Source organism: Pinus tabuliformis, chromosome X (genome assembly GCF_031772625.1).
Source record: "Pinus tabuliformis cultivar Carrire ecotype Pingquan chromosome X, CPIR1, whole genome shotgun sequence".
In the NCBI taxonomy this organism is placed as follows: Eukaryota; Viridiplantae; Streptophyta; class Pinopsida; order Pinales; family Pinaceae; genus Pinus; species Pinus tabuliformis.
The window spans coordinates 1,201,807,127-1,201,820,951 of NC_142308.1; positions in this window are offsets into that span (position 1 = coordinate 1,201,807,127).

Sequence of the window (13,825 nt, forward strand, 5' to 3'; positions counted from 1 at the left end):
CAGGTTAAGATCCCGATCCCCTTGGCCTTCTCCTTTCGCCTGTGGTCTAGTGATGTAATAGTGACCGAGGTCCAAGGGCCATTCTCGAGCTCATCTTCCACGAGCTCCAAATCTCCATGCCAAGGGCATATGAAAAAAACATGATCAGCCCCGACCCCATCCTCCGATAGGCGATGTATTAAACTTTATATATGGGTGTTACCCATAGGTTAATAATAAAAAACACATAGTCCAATGGTAGAGAGTTAGAGTTGTGGGCATCAACTTATTTGTTCAAACCCATGGAAGCCCATTCGGACATACAAAAATTTTGGCCTCTGTTGGGGTGCCATGTGGCAGCCCATGGCTGGGCCATGTGGCACCACTTCAATGGTCCACCACAACATAGTACAAACCAATCAAATGCGCCCGAAACTAGTGAACCAAAGGATGACACTTGGACGCCTCTCATTGGCTTGTACCCTACACAGTTACCCTGTTGACTCAAAAGTATGGTCAACCCAGTCAATAAACCTGCTCAAATTTTAGCTGTTTGGGAAAATGATCAGAACATGATATTTGGAGCATACAGTGTCAGATTGAGATGAAATGAACGTTGTTGGATTCATAAGGATGAGAAATTAGACTTGAATCCATTTTAAAGACTTTCTAGGCACTTTTATTTTTGAGCAAAAATTTGATCCCCTGGTCACACCTCCCCACTAATATCTTTTGGACTCCAAAATTTTACTTCCCTAGTCAATATGAAGAGGTTTGAACTCAAAAACACCCAAAAACTCAATCCAAAATGCATAATTTTCAATTGATGCCCTTCAATCCCCAATTAAGGAAAGCAACTTTATACTTATTCCTTTGGTATGTTGCTCAAACATTGCAAAAGAAGTGTTATGCACATAAATGGAAGGAATGGTACTTGAAATGCTAATTACCTCCTTAAACTTGTCATTCATCTTTTTAGCTTCTGATGATGACAACAATGATATTGCAGATGACTCTAGCCACCCACTCTTATCAATTGGCATATGGTGTGCTTCTTGAATATGTTTGCAAAATGCACATGCATCATCTTCCACATATGGTCCAAAACCACTATTTGAACCATGACCACATACTGGCTTCATTCTGGAGGTTTCTCTTGTTGTTACAGGAGTAGAACTTTCAACAACTTATTCTTCTAACACATGCTGCAACTGAATTCACATGTGCCTCTTCTCCTCTTCAGCCATCTCTAGCATCCTTCTCAATTCTATGTTCTCCATACGAAGAGCCAAATTCTACTCCTCTAGCTCTTGGAGACTCTTTTTGTTACCCATTCTTGCAACTTGGTCAACTAGTGCTCTAATATCTAAAATGATCTGAAATTGGAGTAGGTGTTTTCTTCCTCTTTTTCAAAATCAAATAAAAACAAAAATAGGACTGTGTTGACACTTTGCAAGATAAAATGGATATTGAAACAAACATGTGTTTTCTAATGTCTCTTCAATTCATGAATTAGTATTCACATGTAACTTAACATAAGAAACATAACAACACATAACTCATGCAGACATAATGAAGAGATAACAAAATATTTGTTGATGGAGTTCACCCCTCCTAGGCTACATCTCCGGGCCTGCCAACATAGCTAGACCACTCATATATTTAGTAGAAAAATGGAGTACATAAACAGTTAACTGATGGTAAACATGTGGCTATTACCCCTACAAGGTAATGTTCTCTTGCAAATAACTCTCACAAACAACAACAACACAAAGCATATCCTACAAAGATGTCATACTCTAACTGAAATGAGATAAAATGAGCATGTAAGCACTTTAATTCCACATTAAATCGCATAAAAAAAAATTCACTCAACATAACATAATGACAAAATTGAACCCGAGTTGAACCCTGCAAGTTACAACTATTGTAGTAGACTTATGAATGTGAGAATACCCCTAAAATGCCTTCTCCATGCCCAAACACTTTTCAGAACTACTTCCAAACCCTGATTTATCCATACACATTTTGTCTCAAACCTGCTAAAAGGCTCCTTATACGTGTTCAAATCAGAAATTGGAGGTCACCAATGGATTTAGAACATCCAAAAACCCCTAAGTGCACTCTTTCTGAGCTCAATTTGGCCAAAAAATTCAAAAGATGTGGTTCCCAAACTCCCATATGAGTTTTTATAGTTAATCATCCTACAAATCAAGCCATCTGTCTAATGGTCCTATAATTCCACCCTAAACTCCACTAACTAAGTGACAAATTCACCCTCCGTCGGTGCATTTTGTAGGATCATTAAATTTTCCAATGACCCCTTAACTCTGAAAATTATGGTCATATAGGCCACATGGGGCTGAGGGCTCGGCCTTAACACCCGCCCCCATTGGCCTAGCCCCTAAAATTAGGGTCATGGTCACATGGGTGCCACAGTTCCAAGGGTTGGGCTAACTGCCCACCCTTCCCATCAGGCCCCTTAAACTTTGTCGCGTGGTCTTGTTGGGGTCCAAAGGACCTGGGGCTGGTCTCCATTCTTCAGCGCCTCCGCTTAACACCTAAACTCTTGAACCGAAGGTCACTTGGTAGAGCATGTGCCCACGAGCTAGGGATATTACCAAGTGCCATTCCCGTCAACCCCTTTTTCATTGGAGCTGGTTCATATAGATGGAGCAGTGGTCGGGGTTCAGGCTAAGGTCCTGAGCCTCTCCGCCTAATGCCTTCTCCTTTAGCCTGTGCTTCAGTGGTGTAACGATGGTCAGGGTCCAAGGGCCATTCCCTAGCCCCTCTTCCGCAAGCTCCAAACCTCCACACCAAGGCAATATAAAAACAACATGATTGGGGGCCAAGCCTAGCAGCCCCGTCCCCATCCTCCGATCAGTGTTGTATTAAACTTTATATATGGGTGCTTCCCATAGGTTAATAAGAACCAACATATAGTCCAACGATATAGCATTAGAATTGTGGGTATGAGGTCCTGTTTTCAAACCCTCGGAGGCATGTTTGGCCCATAAAAAAATTGGCCTCTGTACCTCCGCCCCATCCTCCAATAAGCATTGTATTAAACTTTATATATGGGTTCTACCTATAGGTTAATAAGCACCAACATATAGTCCAATAGTAGAGCACTAGATTTTTGGGCACGAGGTCCTTTGTTCGAACCCCCATTCAGCCTGTTCAGCCCATACAAAAATGTTGGCCTCTGTTGGGGTGTGATGTAGCAGCCCATCACTGGGCCATGTGGCAACACTTCATTGGTCCACCACAACACAATACAAACCAATCAAATGTGCATGAATCCAATCAACTAGAGGATGAAACTTGGCATCTCTCATTTGCTCGTACCCTACACAGTCACCCTACTAACTCAACAATACGGTCTGCTCAAATTTTACCTGTTTTGGAAAAAATCAGAACGCAGTATCTGGAGCATACGGTGTCAGATGAAGGTGAAATGAACATTGTTGGATTTAGAACGAAGAGCACTTCGACTTGACACTAGTTTCAATACTTTCTGGGCACTTTCAGTTTTAAGCAAAAATTTGATCACCTGATCATTGGTGGTCTATTGGGTTACACTCAAATGATAAGGGTCTTTATACAGATTTTACGATTAGGGCATCATGTTATTGTATGATAAATAGGCTAGTGTCTCACTTATTTCATGAAGTTTCATACAGGGCATGCCTTCGCAAAGTTCGTAGCGTTGTAGGGTTCCCTCTCCCTGGAAGATTGTTAAACTAGGGCTACCCCCCTGCCTCGCTCTGTGTAAAAGACTTAATTTGTCTATTGGTGAATGCACGTATATAAAGAATTCAATAACTTTGGCTTGAAACTACTGTTTCCATTCACATTTTCCACACTAACAACACAAATGCATCTATTCACATAATCCATTCAAAGAAATACATTCACACAAATAGGCCATTTAAAGATGCACTTACCTCACTCACACACTCAATATGGGTTATGGATTCATGAATCACTCATCCTAACGGTTCTCCCATTGGCATTGGCGATTCTAAAAGATATGAAGAGTGAAAATATCAAATACACTAGACAACACCAAATCAATCTCCAGGGCTACTAATATTAGGAACATAAATGGTGGGTAAGCAGCTTACCATATTTTCTAGATGAGGAATCTCAGAGGGGATGCCATCAATTGCATCTGGGATTTCCAGTCCGAATACATCAACCCTGGTTATGGGGCATTGACCCTAGTTCATATATCCCGACTACCATCTCTGAAATAGGCTCTATTGTGACTGAGCCAAACAAAGCGATAACAAAATGATGAGGAAAAATGAGACAAGTGACACTCGTAGTCCACACAAGTTTTTTGTTGTGTTGCAATACTAGTTACACTTGAATAATTCGATACGTTTGATCAATTGTTAATTCTACTAACACTTTTAAATTATTTGTCCTACCATGTGTCTATATTAAGAACATATACGGCCACATTACTAACAAGTTTTTTTAACCATAATAAGGCGAAACATACTGCCTTTGTGGGTTCTAACTGGCCCCAACAAAAGAACACTTGATTGAGAAGACGAAGATCTATGAGACTCTACAAAACTAACCAGAATATGCTATCAAGGCCTTATGATTAATTGTTTGTTCGAAGCTCGGATGTTTCACCCATTCTTTGGCTTGAACTCATAGTTTCTGATGCGAGGTATGTCTTTAAATTAGGTGGTATGATTTTATTACTTGGTTTTTCCAATCCACTGTGTTCCAGTGTTCCTTTCTTTCTTCGCCTGGCACCACTAAACAAATAGTGTTAGTGACAAGCAATATATATAACACATTAGTTCAGAAGGGTAAGTTGTTGCATCAATTGTGACAACCTTTGCTCTTGGCATCGTTCCCTTGGTAAATGACTTGTTGCTCTGCAACCCACCTTTTTTATAAAGAAATTGAATTTAAATCGGTTCTTTCTTAATCACTCAATCAAATTCTTAAAAATTATATAATTTTATTTATTAAAATCTAAATAAAACTTTAATAATATAATTGTTAATATATAGATATATATAGGGGGGGAGAGAGAGAGAGAGAGAGAGAGATAAAACAAGAGTTGAGGGAGTGGAGGGTTGGGCGACGAAAACCCTAGCCGCCTTGGCTCTCCGATTTTTGCCTCTTGTTCGCTCGTGTTTCTAGGGATATCTTCCTACGCTAGTGCTATCGATGTCGCTTATTGGTGCCCTCTCTACAATGTGTTTGGGTCTTTGTTGTGAATTTGAGTTCGTTGTGTCCTTCTGCTTCCTTTGGGGTCTCTACTCTAATGTCACCAATGCCTTTGCTCAAGGTTTCAATTGGATGTCGTGTCACCCTGCTGCTATTGCTACCTCCTATGTCCGTCTTCCAGTGTCAATTCCTCTATTACTTGCTAGGATGTGGCGATGGATTTTTGTTGGGCTTTGCAACCCTATTTGTTTGATGCTCATTTCTAGGTTAGCTCTTAGGGATTTCAGGGTGACCTATTCCCTGGTTTAGTTTCTTGTGATTCCTCACAACCGATTTTGTTTGTAATTTGTTGTTGGGGCTTTTCTAACCCACTTTGTAATGTTGGGGGCTTGTCCCTAGGCATGTTTCCTTTTTGTGTGGGTTCCCTTGGCTATCTCAAGCCTGCTTGGTTCTCCTCTAGACTATTTTTCTTCGAGGGTTTCAGACTTTGCAAGTTTTTGCATAGTCCCTTAGGTTCATTTTTCGTTTCTCTGTAGTTCCTCTGTTGAGGGAACTATTCAATACATGCCTTATGTTATTTATGTGTTGTGTGGCATTCTCAAATGTGTTCCGCAAACACAAAATGTAATTTTCTTTTTCTTTTTGATGAATAAAATTACATGTTGTTATATATATATATATATATATATATATATATTTTGAAATACTTTAAAAAAATCAAATTAAACAATAATCCTTAAAGCATTCATTATTTAAATATACGAACTTGTGTCAAATACACATTCATATAATTCCTCATTAAAAATTTTATCGTTAAGTATATATTAATCTTCAAGTTGACCATAATTTATTTTATTTTATGTTCATTAATGTTTAACATAGGACAACAATATCTTTTATTTATATAAGAAAATAAAATCTATTGTTTCAAATGTCATTGGATAATGACATTTGGACAATAATGTCATTGCACACTTCATGCCTTTCAATGTAATTTTAGAATAACAAACATTTATATAACTTAAGTTCTTAATTATAATCTGAGATGGTTATTCATCCAAGTTTACAAAACTTGTTTAACTAAGTTGGAGCAAGGTTGCAACATGATCAAGAACATATTATTTTCTACTAGCCACCTACTCTATCAGAGTGTCCGAGTGTCAGACATCTTTCATTACTTCATATACCTTCCATCACTTCTTTCCACCACCAACTAACTATTTCACCACTTTCACAAGCTTCTATTACCATCCTCGTCTTCTTTGCAATTGAGATCATTGTTGTACCCTTGCATAGCACATTATTGTTCTAATTTTGGCTATGGGAATTCTTCCATCTCCTACATCGCCAATTTTTTATTCCTCTTTGTTGACGCTGCTCCTATGCCACCGTGCAATTGTTGAGATAGAAGGCATATGTTGATCCAAGTATTTTCATAGAATATTTAAATGAATATGTAAGATTGTCGATGTATAAATATTTATGAATTGTGTGTATGTCTCTTTTTCCATAAAGTAAGTGGGTACAATTGATGTTAATATGAAATAGAGTATGCAACAATTGAGTGTGAGTTTGTGAATTTCTTGATATGTGAAACAAATTACCATATAAGCTCACTAACTGTCATATTTATTATTGTTCAGAAAAGACAACAAATACATAGAAACTATTTTGTTGGGTTTAATTTGAGTTTGGATTTTTGCAAGAGACATAGTGTCAATTTGTTCATGCCTTCAAGTAAGGAAATTGTATATGAAAAAATGGTCTCAATCAAACATGGAAAAATCCAATTGGAGGTCAAATATCCTTTGTGCTTAACAAATTTGAGCCATGTTATTCTACTCAATTACTCATGTGAGGAATAATACTATGCTTGGTTAGCTTCAATCATTCGAAGAACAATCTTTCACCTTTTTGTTGGGCTTAAGGACTAGAAACAACAAGCCTTCAACTATCATCCTCCAACTAGCTCCCATTTGGTAATCACTAATTATGTTTAAGCCCTAAGCTTCACTGACTCAAAGTCAAAATAAATATTATTCAAAAGAAGAATGTTCATTACTACAAAATGCTATAATTCGAGAGAAAAAGACAAAATCCTTTATTTACACTTGCGACAATAATAAAGTTTTCACTTGAGATGGATTGATCTTGTAAGAAAAATACCAAAATTCAGGGTATACATTTGATTTAAATTGAGCAAGGTAAGCCATTCATTGTGTGATCCCTCTAGTGGACGTATTTTGTCTTAACCTTACATGAAGTCATATTTGTTGATAGAAGAGGTTTTTATGCTTCACTAAAAAATCCTCAAATCTCACAGGGCATGTGATATAATGGGACTATGCCCAATGTGTAATGCCCCTTAGTGTTGTGGTCTATTTACAAAAGTTAGTTATAACAAAATGAAGAACAATATGTATTAGATTTTTTAAAAGGCATGTACCGAAAGGACTATATGTATGATGATTACAACATATAACAACAATAAAATGAAAATATGAACACTAATATAACTAAAATAAATAACAATTTTATGAGCAGACTTAGAGAAATACCCCATAAGCCACAAGGTTGTGCAGGCATATAACAAATTGTGGTATACAACTCATAAACAATAAAGTAAATTTCAACATAAGCTATTCAGGAATATAATAAAATTTGCAAAAAGATATGCACTTTAAGATGGTTGAAATATCCTATTTTTATTAATAAAAAGTGAGAACTTTTTCAAGAGTGCCTAAGACATAAAGGTCTCACTTATAGACACAGATGACAAAAATAAAGAAAGGCAACATTGATAATGCTTCTAAGACCTCCCTGATATGATATATTCAACAAAGTTCTCTGCAAAAGATTAGCTAATTAGCACTGCTATTAAAAATCAAACCTTCTACGAGCATAAAAAATTACAGGAAATGAGAAATGACCTAAAAATATCATAGAAGAAAGAGATGATCCTACTATTCTCCTTATCACTCCTTAGAAAAAATTTGTTGCCTCCAATAGATCAATGTCTTGTACTCAAAGAAATAATGAATCAGAGGGAAAATGGTAACTGTAATATATAGTGCATACCTCTCCTCACTATTTTTTATCCTTTCCTTCATAAACTTCTTCTCTATTTGTATTCTCTTGGAATAGTTAGAGGGTTTAACTACTCTGCAATTAGTTTCTTCATTAAATTTATTTTACTTCAATAATGTTTTATTATTCAGGAAGAAGAGTTCTAAAGGAATTATTAATATTTTAAAATCAGTTTTGGTAGGTGGGGCCCCCCTCATGTGTCTTACGAACAAAAACTCACCCTTGTGACTCTCGCATATAAAGTGTGCAATCATAATCATATAAAATGATAATGTGGATAAATAAAAGTGCCACATCATCCATATCACATGATCTGAAGTAAAACCCCTTATACCTCCATTCATAGCATGCACATCATAAACGACCATATATATAAAATTCCATCCACCACATAGAGCATATATAAAGATACCTTGTGCTTCCCTAATTCAAAAATGCACATCCATGATATCAAAAAATCAACATATGAAAATGGTGTATCAGTCGTGTCATATCACCTTGTATCTCCCCAAACATATTATGAAATATATATGTGAGTGTGTGTGCACGCACACAAAAATCGAGTGTTGTGTGAAAATGAAGTATGCTACAAATTTGTTAAGTTATGGTATGTTCTATGCTTGTAACAGTTTACTTATTTTTCTTATTATATTCCACCGATTAGCAATCACATGTACATAAAGTAAAGTGTAGATAGAACATTAAACAATCGACAGAAAACAAGCCAAGACAAGAGACACAAGATGTGGCGGCTAGCCAGGGACAAACCCCACAATGTGTGGGGAAACCCTTTGATCAAATCTTATTTTATCTTCAATAATTCAGCAGAGAGAAATAGTACAATAAATCTGATTCATATCAGCAGTAGCAAACCCTAGATCAGTAGCATCAACATTAGTGGCTTCATTATCAAACTAGGGCAGACCATATCTCACAAACCGACAGTCGGATTGACTTCATTCCACCACCAAAAGTTTCGGCTTCCAGAGGAGGTTCAGATGAACCTACAGCACAGTTTAGATGAGGAGATCTTCTAGGCCACGCAAGTCAATCTTTACTTCTGCAGTTGCAGCTTCAGTTTCATCAATTTCCGGCTTCAAACTAGGGCAGTCGATATCTTGCAAACCGTTTGTCGGATTGACTTCATTCCACCACCAAAATTTGCGGCTTTCAAAGGAGGTTCAGATGAACCTACAGCGCAGTTCAGATGAGGAGATCTTCTAGGCCACGCAAGTCAATCTTTACTTCTGCAGTTGCAGCTTCAATTTCAGCAGCTTCCGGCTTCACATGTGTGAGAGAGAGAGACCCATTTCGGCGCAGTAGAGAAGAGACTCATATCTGCGTAGTAGAGAGAGAGATATGTGATGAGATGAGTGATTCCAAATGAGGAAAAGTCCTCTTATATTTATACACAACATTGGTGGGTGAATAGATGCGACTGTTGGGCTTCTGAGCCTACATGAGTTGTAGGTCGGCTTGATAATAATTCCATAATCAAAATAAATTCATATCTCCATGAATACTTATCGGAATCGGATGATCTTTATATCAATCCTACACCTCTCGACGAGAGGAATCTAATAAAAATATTATCAGCCATGAATAAGATGACCCACATGAATTTTTGCCCTGGTTGCCAATTTTAACAAAATTGTACTATATAATGTGCGAAAAATAGAAATATGCATGAGTACTAAACAATAAAGCAAATCTGAAACATTATGTGAGCTTTGGACATGAATTGTATTTGTCATATAATTCCTTTCCTTTGCTTTCTTCATTCTTCTCATTGTCCCTAAAGTAGTGGCATGGGAATGTGAGGAGGTGGCCTATGAGTAGGAGTGTGAATGAGGGATAGGTGGATGAAGTTTGGCCACTATTATGTTTGCATGAGAATGTATAGGTTGGTGATGGCGATGAGTCTTGGCTTGTGAAGTAATCGAAGGCACTCAATGGGTAGCAAACAAACGAAAAACTAAATAGTGAGAAATGGATGGCCATGGTGCATGTCCAATAGGTGATGTGATGGTATTTGGGCCCATTCGTCAAACTACGATGGTTATTGATGCTATTGTTGTGGAATATCTTTAATTATAGGGTGTGGCAATGACATATTTTGAGAAGGTCGTGGAGTGGGTTGATGAGGTGGTAGGCCTCCCAGGTAAAGATTCCATGTCTGAGTGAGTTGACTTAACTGATCAATGTCAACATCAAAATGGATGGAAAATCTAATTCTTTTGTTATGGTTCTCCCTACATAGCACATTCCCACATCTGTCGTGCCCCCTTTTGTTATTATGTGAACCTCTATTATGAAAACTCATTATATGTAGCTAAATTTATTTGTGTGCAATGTGGACTTCAAATCATAAATCAATGACATCAAAGTAAATATGGACTATCATCATGCTTATGTAATTACCAGGGTATGTGACAAAGCAAGAATAAGAAAATAATTTGCATGGGAATGGGAGTTATGCTCATGCATGCATGAGAATTAGATTGTTTTTGGAGAAGACTTCTAGCAAAGAAAATAAACTTTTACATGTATGTCTAGTATATGTTTAATTCCAAAGTATTATGAAAGAAATATAATATACAAAGTGTTTTTAAGCTTCACTGAGAGAGAATCAAACTGATATGTAAGCTTGGTGACAAAGGGTGCATTTGAATAACATGTTTGAATAGAGCATGTTGTGAACAGACGTGGAACAGAGCTTAGCACAGAAAATCAAAAAGATTACCAGGAAAAGGGATGTAATGCAACTTGGTAGGTATAACATAATGAAAAGATAACTTAAAGCTTATGAAGGTAAGCCCTGCTCTTACTCAGGAAATACACAATAGATTATTAGCTCATACATTCGAACAATGTCGTGAAATTGAAATCATAAGTGTGAGGTTTTGCATGTGTTTTCTTATTGTATGTTATGATGAGCGATATAGGATTTGCATGTGAATAAGGGGACACCCCATGGACAAAAGATGATGGAAAATGATAAAATGGTGACAGGACGACTTATGTCTTTGTTTACTCTGTTTGTATTGTCAAATGGTTAAATAGAATCATATTTCATTTATCATGTAGCATAGGAAACACCCATGATTGTTGGCTCACTATGCAACCAAGTAACTTTGTAATGTTACTATCATAGAAGCGAGGCAAAAACCGTATGATGAAATTGTATAACAAATCTAAGAAAATAAGAGTTATTTGGGTTGCCTTATATGCATTTCTTTGTCGACTTGGTTGATTTTAGAATGACTTTTTTTAACTATAGTATGAAGTCGAAGGCTTTAGAGAGCTATAAGCAAACACAAAAAACATTAATGGGTGGAGTATGGCATGTATGCCTCTTCATCGTTGATACATTGTAAATTATTCAATGGACTTGGACATTGCCACAATGATTTAGAGATAGGATACAAAGAGACCACATATTTGCAATGAACAGAGGAAATAATCAAATATTATGGCTTGTAGCCGATAAGAAATTTTGCAAGGAATTGATCATGGCCACTTATATGCTTCAAAGCTAGGAAAGAATGACGAGGAGTTAAGGATTCATCGTGGTATTTTAATTGTCATAAGATTTGGGTCTCTTTTAATATCTGGAAATAATTGACCTCAAGAACCCACGAATTCCGAAGAAAATTCAACTATAGTTAGCATTGAGACTCTATAAATGTGCTAATGAGTGGGGGTACTCTAGATTTTAGATGAATCTCAGTCATAGAGATGTAGTGTTGGGCCAAGCTTCGGTTTAATATTTTTCAGAGAAAAAAATGTCTTTCTATTATGGAAAAGAAAGTACATATATCAATGAGAGTAAATTTCAATCACCATAGATGTGTTAAGACCATCATCTATCTGTTGACACAAATCGTCAAACAGAAAAAACAGAGAAAATGCATTTAGTCGGACCATAACCTTTGTGAATTAGAGGACATCAGTCAGAAAACTGCCATAAATCCAACACAGTCTAAAAACAGAATTCGCTCCAAATAGAGGGCCCTGACAGAGAACCATGCAGTCAAAGACCCATGTTATAATGGGATGGAACCTTCCCCTGTCAAAAGCTAGAGCAGAACTACTGGAAGACGATGCAATCCGAAACAGAGAAGCAACCCAATTTTGATAATCGATCTGCATCACTATTTTGAGATCGGTACATGTGAAAAATGAGAAGATGAATACAAACCACTGTAAGATTTCTAATTCGAGATTTCCAAGTCTCGAGAGCAAGAGAATTTAGGGAACCCCTATGGTTATCCTAGTCAATAACATATTTAGAGTCACCAAAGACATAGAGAGACCTGATGTCAAGCCAATGGGCACAATGGAGGACCCCAAAAAGTGTTAGAAGTTTAGCTCGAGTATTAGATCCCAAGCCACAGTGCCAATAAAACTTATAAAAGAGGTCAGGGCTGATATGAATGACCATTACACATCCATAATGAGTTAAAAGAGGATGCACCATTGAAAAAGCCTACAGGATAAGAGGACCAAAGGTCTCTAGCAGGGGAGCGAAGAGAGTCAATGGAGGTAAAGAGGACCAAAAATTCAGAGTGATGATAGGATACTACAACATGTTCTCCAAATGTTCAGTGGAGCATGGTCAAAGATGAAGGCATTTCTAGACTTCCAGATGCCCCATATGATGAATAAGGCCAGTGAACAATGCGATTTGTGTTCCATAGACCACCGACCAAGACAAGTGATAATTTCTGGACCTCCCCAGGCAACAGGGTATCTCATCATGTGGAGGACCCCATTCCAAACATAAGAGGCAAAGGGCTAGAGAATGAAGAGGTGAAACATGTCCTCTCCAGATGAGAGGCAGTGACTACATTTACCTGGACCCTAGAAACCCTTCTTGCATAAAATTTCCCATGTGAGAATGCGGTTATGGGCAACAAGCCAAGAGAAGCATTTCAATTTCAAGGGAAAATTCCATTTTCCAAGCCCTCACCAACCAAGGGTAAACTGGAATTTGTCTCATGGGCTTGGAGATTAAATTGTATGCTTCCTTGACAATAACCCTCTCCTGTTGTGAGCCACCAAACCAAATCAACCTGTCTACTTTTGGAAGGAGGACTATCCCAGATAGTTTTAGATTGGTTATGTAATTCTGTCATTCTGGTAACAACACCTTCGGAAGTTCAGATTGTAGATACTCTTTCCAATGAGTATAGAAAGGAGTTGATAGGGTCGTATTTGCTAAATATTTGATCACAAATAAACTCATGTTATTTAGTCAGATGATGAGATCAAGTGATAGGATATGAGAGCCGATCAAGCCTAAGAGCGAGTGAAGGCCTATTGCAGGAGTGGAGCCGGAGCCAACTTCTCACCTAAGATTACCAAAAAACTAATGTTTTGTCGATAGAAGGCTTTTCCAAGAATAGGAGATGTGTGAGGGATCCAAAGCACCATTACGCAACCACAAAATAAATTTCCTGTTCTGCATATATTTAGTGCCAATTACTTGTTGCCAATGTCCTTCACTGGAAACTACTCACCATCATTTTTTTAAGAGGAGAGCCATATTGAGAGTGGT